Source organism: Rana temporaria, chromosome 1 (genome assembly GCF_905171775.1).
Source record: "Rana temporaria chromosome 1, aRanTem1.1, whole genome shotgun sequence".
Classification (NCBI taxonomy): Eukaryota; Metazoa; Chordata; class Amphibia; order Anura; family Ranidae; genus Rana; species Rana temporaria.
Genome location: NC_053489.1, coordinates 290196302 through 290203836, shown reverse-complemented (window position 1 = coordinate 290203836; position 7535 = coordinate 290196302). Strand labels below are relative to the sequence as shown.

The window sequence follows — 7535 nt, the reverse complement described above, 5'->3', positions numbered from 1 at the left end:
AGAAATAGTCTTTACAGGCAATGTTATTGTGATAAAGCTTATATGAGATATTTGTGGTTGGTTTAATGTTTGGACTCTTTGAATTGCAGTGCTGGTTAACATCTTCTTATTTAGCCTGCCTGTGAGCACAGATCTGCACAACTAATATCTGTCTGCAACAACTGATTGATAGCTAGCTCTTCAACACCCTAGCTGTTTTTTTTTTTCACCTTGGGGCGATTAGAGCGCATAAGTTCGTTGCTATCAATCGGTTCTAGAGCTGAAAAAAAATTAAAACACTGTTCACCTAAAACACCCAATGCAAATAAAAATCTAAGTACTAATACTAACAAGTTAAAAAAATTGGAATCTCCTACTCGGAGGACACCAAAGCCGGGAACTTTCCATTAGATTTAATGGGAGACCTTGAAAAAAGTGAGACTCTGACTTCTGTACTTGAGGGTGGTAATAGTGTAGTATTATTTTTGTAGCTCCAAATGGACCTTCTCAGACAGCACAAGCCACAAGACATGCAAGCATCTCTAGTGCATAGTCCAGCCCAGACTCCTAAACTAATAAGTCCATACCCAAACAACCAACACTAAAAAAAAAACAGCAATTTCCTAAAAAGCCAAGACTGGAGGATTGTAAGCCATGACATTTTGCAATGTCACTGGGTTATATGGACTAAATGATGACATCTTTATCAAGCAATCATTGAGATTATCAATCTAAGTGTTTTGAATTACTAGTTTTTATTTGTTAGCCACCTCCCACCCGGCCACTGCACATATACGGCCAGGTTGGTGCTTCCTCCTTCTGAGTGGATGTTCAGGAACGTCCCTCAGAAGGAGGGGCTCTGTGATTGGCCATCCTGATCACATGATGGCTGTGTCCAATCACAGCCATCATGTGATGTAAATAGAGAGCCAGTTGCTAGGCGATCGGCTCTCCTCTCCTCACATGGAAGTTGTCAGTGAGAAGAGGAGAGCGGATCGCTGCAGTGGCCGGTGATCAGTGAGTATTAGTTTTTTTTACAGCTTTTTACACACTGATCCCCGCCCCGTGTCCCCACACAATGTCCCCAAAATAGTGTCCCCAAAACTCTGTCACCACACACATGTCCCCACACAGTAAAAACACCTGTCCCCCACATATGTAACAGTAAAATCATATGTCCCAATGATAATCTGCACACATATGTCCGTGATCATCTGTGTACATCTGTTTGTGATCACACAAACCAATTAATATACACTTAACAGGATTTTTTTTTATACCAAAGACATGTAGAAGAATACATTTTGGCTTAAATTTATGACAAAATTTGATTTTATTGGATTTCTTTTAAAATAGAAAGTGGAAAATATAGTTTATTTATATCGCAAAAAATAAAAAACGGAGTCGTTTATAAATACCACCAAAATAAATCTCTATTTGTGTGAACAAAATTATAAAAATAAATTTGGGGACAGTGTAACATGACTGCACAATTGTCATTAAAAGTGCAACAGCGCTGAAAGATGAAAATTGGCATGGGAAATAAGGGGATGAATGTGCCCAGTATTGAAGTGGTTAAAGAGGATGCAACCTGAGAAAGGTGTGACTGAAGAAGGCAAGCAGAGGACAAAAGAACATCAGTATTGTCTATAGCTTAACTTCAGCTGATCTTTTCCCCTTTACTGACATACCATGCCTTGTTCTGTACTGTATCTCTGTGTGAAGGTGGCCATCTTTGTAGGGGCAGGACTTTGCATTCTCATATCATGTCATATTCAAGAAGCAGAAGAAGAGGTGGAGGAAGCACAGACCCACTGAATGAGTGAAGCATAATCAGGGAGATCCTTGCACTGAAGATTCTCAGTTACACATTCCTCTGCAGCATGAACAGTGAGCAGCATAGCAGTGACATCACCAAATCACATTTCAAATTACATGAGACTATCAGTCAGAGGCACAGTGCCTTTTTTTCCATCAATCAGTTTTTATTGAGTTTATCATAAACATATGATATTGACATTTATATACATTATTTTGTTTGTTTCAGACTAATATGTCCATTTGGTATATTAATTTCCTACACGATACAAATGTACTTTGCATCTGTTTCTGATGCGGAGCATTTACCCAAATATGATCGCACAGCAATCTGCATTTAACATATACTTCAATAATATTTTTTCAGATTTTTACCACCCCCCATGGACGTCCATTTCTTGGATTCCGGGCCTGGACCGTCACCACATCCGCATCCTTCCATCATCATCTTTCCCCTGGGGGCTCCATGGGTGCACATGGTTCGGTAGCCAGCAGGAGATTTTTCCTTCCCTGGGCCTCACGGCAGGCGGGGACTCTGCACACATCCGGGCTGGCCCCGGCTCTTGTGCTCTTTCTCTGGTGGCCTTCTTCCCGCTGGCCACTGGGGGGAGTTTCTGCGCCTGCCGGCGGCGTCCCAGGTCCCTAGCGGCCAGCACGCGCCCTTGCCGTGCGCGCGGGGTCGCGATGGCGGCATGGCGCCGATGCCTCGCGTGACCGCGCGCGGCTCACCACCAGCGTGCCTGCGCGATGCCATCAACGGACGAGGAGGATGGAGTCGGGACACCGGGGACCCAACGGTCCCTTCTGGAACGCCGGGGAGGCCACCACTTGCCGCCTCACGGCGGCCTGGGCGCGCTGTATTGCTGCGTGCACGGCGGGTGGGTGTGGGTGGGGGGGGCGGGGGTCTGGCCCGTGGGGGGGGGGTGGGTGTGGCGTTCCCATGGATGGGGGGGTTTCCCTGTGGGGTGGGGGGGGTGTGTGTGGGGGGGGTCTTCGGCGATGCTTACACCTGCCACAGCGGTGGGTGTGGTTCCCGGGCAGGTTTGGGTCCATCCGGGCCCGCCCCCTACTGCATCATAGGGTGGGGTTGCTACAGGTGTAGAGGGAGTGCACTCCCTCACCTGTTCAAGATATACCATATATAAGCAGCCAGCCTCATTGGGACAAATTCAGATCCCACGGCGACTGTGTTTGGTGGTTACGACAGATTTTGGCTGCAGGAAGGTAAGTGGGAGCCTTGGCTCTCTTTTCCATTTCCTGCAAACCTGCCATCCACCCTGGTATCCCCATTATTATCTTACTCTTCTACTTCGTTTACTTTTCAATAGACGTCAGCACCTCCTTCAATAGGTGTCTCAACATCCCTCCTTAACAGGAAGGCTACAGCTTTAACCATTTTACCATCTGACCATCTTATCTCTGTGAGCTTTACAGATAGCACAGGTATTTTTTCACCTTTTTATTTGTTTCCATACTAGCCCCTTTCCCCTGCAGTTTCTTTTCCCACCCTCCTCTTATTCACCTGTTTTCACAATTTCATTCACATGCACACACACCTATAGATCACTCATACACTTATAGTTACATGATTATTATTTTTATTTTTATTTTTATTTTCATTTATATTCCTTTTTCTTCTCTTTTTCACTGCAACATCCCCCTCATTTCCCGTTCCCCTTTCATCCTTTTTCTCTTCTCCCCTTGCTGTTTTCCATTTTTCTTTTGCATTCCTACCTCACACTGCTGCTCTACCACATCCCTTTCACATACACTTCCACATTTCTCACTAGACCACACACTGCATTCTTCATTTTTATTCATTCAGTCACTTACACACCCTCTTTGTTTTGTCTTATGTACTTTTACCATGCTCATTATTTTTGGTTTGTTTTCACTTTGTGTCCTATTGTTGTTTTGTCATTTCCCCTCATTCCCACATCTCTTTTTCTCCCCTGTGCATCTCCCTCACGCAATCTCCATGCTTGCAGATCAGGCTTCTTGTTCAGCCTGGCGTGTACTCATATATTTACTTTTTTAATTTTATTTTTATTCTCTAGACATGCTTCCCAGTCCTATACATATACGTGTATTTATTATTACAGGGTCTTCACCGCAACCTTAGGAGGGGAGCGCTCCCCCGCACCCTAACCTACCCATCCCGGTGTACACGGTGGTGCCGGGCCCCCCTGTGACTCAGCCAGGCGTGTGTGCTCGTCCCCACCTGCTTGGCCTTGATCCGCCATCCCCGGCCCCGTTGGGCCCCCCCCCCTCCCTGTGCTCCTTCCCCGCCTCGGTTTGCCCTCCTTCCCCCCTTTTGTCTGCCGCCCCCGCCCCCCCCCTCCTCTGGCCCGCCTCGGGGCGTGGCTTTGGCGCGCTATCTGGTGACCTCTCGTAGGCCCGGGCGGTACCTCTTGGTGGTGCACCTGAATTCGGAGTCCTTTTCTACACTGACCCAGGGGAGCTCCTCTCCCCTTTTTCCACCCCTCTGGTACCCCCCCGGGGGATTTTGATGGTGCGGCAGTGGTTCATCTGGTCCGGGTCTACGCCTTCCATTGGACGTCTTGGGTGAGTGGCAGTGGGATTTTCTACACTAGTCCTTTTTTGCAGGAGGTTTACCCGCATCCCGCCATCTACCTATATGGCTGTGGGTGGCGGGCCCTCTTTGTGTTCTTTTGTTATTATGTCCCACTTATCTATATGTATCTCTCTTTGTATGTATTTTCTTTCTTACAGAACCTATGGCAGCGTCTAACTAATACTCCCTGAAGAAGACCGCTACTTATAAAAGGTCGAAACGCGTAGGGGTGGTTTTCGCCCATAGTATTTGTATACTCACAGTACTGTTATGCTATGTCTGTACTTGTTCTACCTTGTGTTTTTATTTGCCATGTATGACTTATGTTTTTTACCAAGTTCATATCTTGAGTCCCTACTGTTTGGGGCTTTTTTCGTACAACATATTTAAATAAATTTATACTTTTATATATTTTTTGGTACGTTTCTATTCCTTGCTGCAGCACAAAGCCCCTAGGGGTAATTTTCTCTTTTCTCAAAACATTGAAAGACAATGTGTACATTGTATATTGTTTACAGAAATCCGTTGACATTTCAAAATACAAATATAAGGCTAAAATATAATTTAACAGGAAAATCTAGATTGCAAATCATATGTTAATAAATACATTGCAATAAATACATTCACAGGAGTCACCAATACCATACCCCCATGAACCCAACTGGGATCTCTTTACCTTCCCGGAGGTATGTCACAGGCGACAAACAACATGTATAATGAGAGCTCACATGACTGAACTTGCCTTCATATCATGACACTATGAACTAAGAACAAACAAAGTCAAATAAACTTCACAGCTCCATTCCATTTTTCCCAAAGTGACCAAGTGTTTTTTCACCTAATCCAATATCCACCACTAGACGCCATAGTCATTTCATATCCATAATGAAGGTTCACCAAGTCAAGTGTGTTTTCTATGGAGGGAATTTTATCTGACTTCCACAGTCTAGTTATAGACAGTCTAGCTGCTAATAATATGTGTGTAGTCACATGCCTGGCAATAGGGGGTACTAAATCTATAGAAAGATTGAGGACCGCTAGGTCAGGTGTGGGGGCAATGTGTTGGTTCGAGATGTCTGATAGAATTTGGAAGATAGTCCTCCAATAAGGTGTGAGAGAATTGCAATTCCACATTATGTGAAATAAATCACCTTTGGCTGAATTACATCTCCAACCCATGTCATTGACATTGAGACCGAATGAGGCCAGTTTCGCTGGAGTCAAGTACCATCTGAGGGACAGTTTTTGAGTAAGTTCCCTTAGTGCGGAGCATTTGGTAGCCTTATAAATAGACTGCAATGCTTGTTGCCACTGGTAGTTTGTGTAAGTTCAGCCCAAATCGTTTTCCCAATGTGTGTGGGGGGATAGTTTATAAAATTGGAGTTTTTGTTGTAGTACATTATAAAACAAAGTTATGCCCTTAATTTTGCAGGAATCACTATTTAGGCGTTCCCAAGCCTTCGGGTGTATTGTGTTGATAGGCGATTGAAGTGTGTCTAGGTATAGAGGCACAGTGCCCTTGATAAAATTACACTGCAGATATACAACTATGAGGCTCAAAGCACAGGAGTACCTAGGCATAGGTATAGAAAGAAAAAAGGTACACTTTTCAAGGTACTGCTTAGGTACCAATTAATCTTTTTTTATAAGATATCCATTAAATAGCAAATCTTTACTCCTAAGGGTAATACAACATGTGTTGGATGAATATCAGACACATGCTGTGCATGCTGTACAAATTCTGGCTCTAATTTCCCTAATAGAGTCATCTCAAAGATCGTTAGTTCCATCTATTCACCAAAATGTGGTACATTGTTTCAAAAAACTGTACCACATTTTGGCCACTAGGTGGAGTTGACAATCATAAGGTTTACTCTTATGGCCAGAATGCATGCAGCATGCACAAAAGTGCATGACATTCGTCCAACAAAGGTTTTATACCTAGATCCTTTAAAGTTCTGGTTCACTTTAAAGACAAGCTTAACTAGTAGCCGACCGCGCACCGTCATTATACGGCGGCAGGTCGGCTCTCCTGGGCGAGAGCCTGTAGCTATACGTCCTATCGTATAGCCGCCACTAGGGGGTGCGCGCGCGCCGCCCCCGACTCCCCGCTCGCCCCCGACTCCCGTGCGTGTGCCCGGCGGGCGCGATCGCCGCCGGGCACACGCGATCGCTCGGTACAGAGCGGGGAACGGGAGCTGTGTGTGTAAACACACAGCTCTCGTTCCTGTCAGCAGGGGAAATGCTGATTTTCTGTTCATACAATGTATGAACAGAAAATCAGTGTTTCCCCTAGTGAGGCCACCCCCCCCCACAGTAAGAACACACCCAGGCATACTTAACCCCTTCCCCGCCCCCTAGTGTTAACCCCTTCACTGCCAGTGGCATTTTTATAGTAATCTAATGCATTTTTATAGCACTGATCGCTATAAAAATGCCAATGGTCCCAAAAATGTGTCAAAAATGTCCGAAGTGTCCGCCATAATGTCGCAATACCGAAAAAAAAATCGCTGATCGCCGCCATTACTAGTAAAAAAAATATTAATAAAAATGCCATAAAAATACCCCCTATTTTGTAAACGCTATAACTTTGCGCAAACCAATCAATAAACGCTTATTGCGATTTTTTTTACGAAAAATATGTAGAAGAATACGTATCGGCCTAAACTGAGGAAAAAAAATGTTTTTTTATATATTTTTGGGGGATATTTATTACAGCAAAAAGTAAAAAATATTCATTTTTTTCAAAATTGTCGCTCTATTTTTGTTTATAGCGCAAAAAATAAAAAACGCAGAGGTGATCAAATACCACCAAAAGAAAGCTCTATTTGTGGGAAAAAAAGGACGCCAATTTTGTTTGGGAGCCACGTCGCACGACCGCGCAATTGTCTGTTAAAGCGACGCAGTCCCGAATCGCAAAAAGTACTCTGGTCTTTAGGCAGCAATATGGTCCGGGGGGTAAGTGGTTAAACACAACCTAAAGGCTCCACAGTGATAAAGAAAGTGAAAGAAAAGCTTGAAAAAATATAACACATTCAAAATACATTTAATTTGCATTCAGATTTGTAGGTAATTTATGTATACTAAAGGGTGCAATAAAGAATGTTACCCTTTACCCCTATTATGTTCCACAGAAAGCATGTTAACAGCATAAAATGCCATC

General features: G+C 44.1%; 1 long non-coding RNA gene across 1 annotated transcript; it reads left to right on the top strand.

Moving 5' to 3' along the window:
• The first annotated feature begins 2873 nt into the window (after positions 1 to 2873).
• Positions 2874 to 4020, top strand: LOC120924927. Its single transcript, XR_005746472.1, has 3 exons — positions 2874 to 3021; positions 3126 to 3240; positions 3900 to 4020. It is a non-coding gene; the product is annotated as an uncharacterized LOC120924927 (long non-coding RNA).
• The last annotated feature ends 3515 nt before the right edge of the window (positions 4021 to 7535 follow it).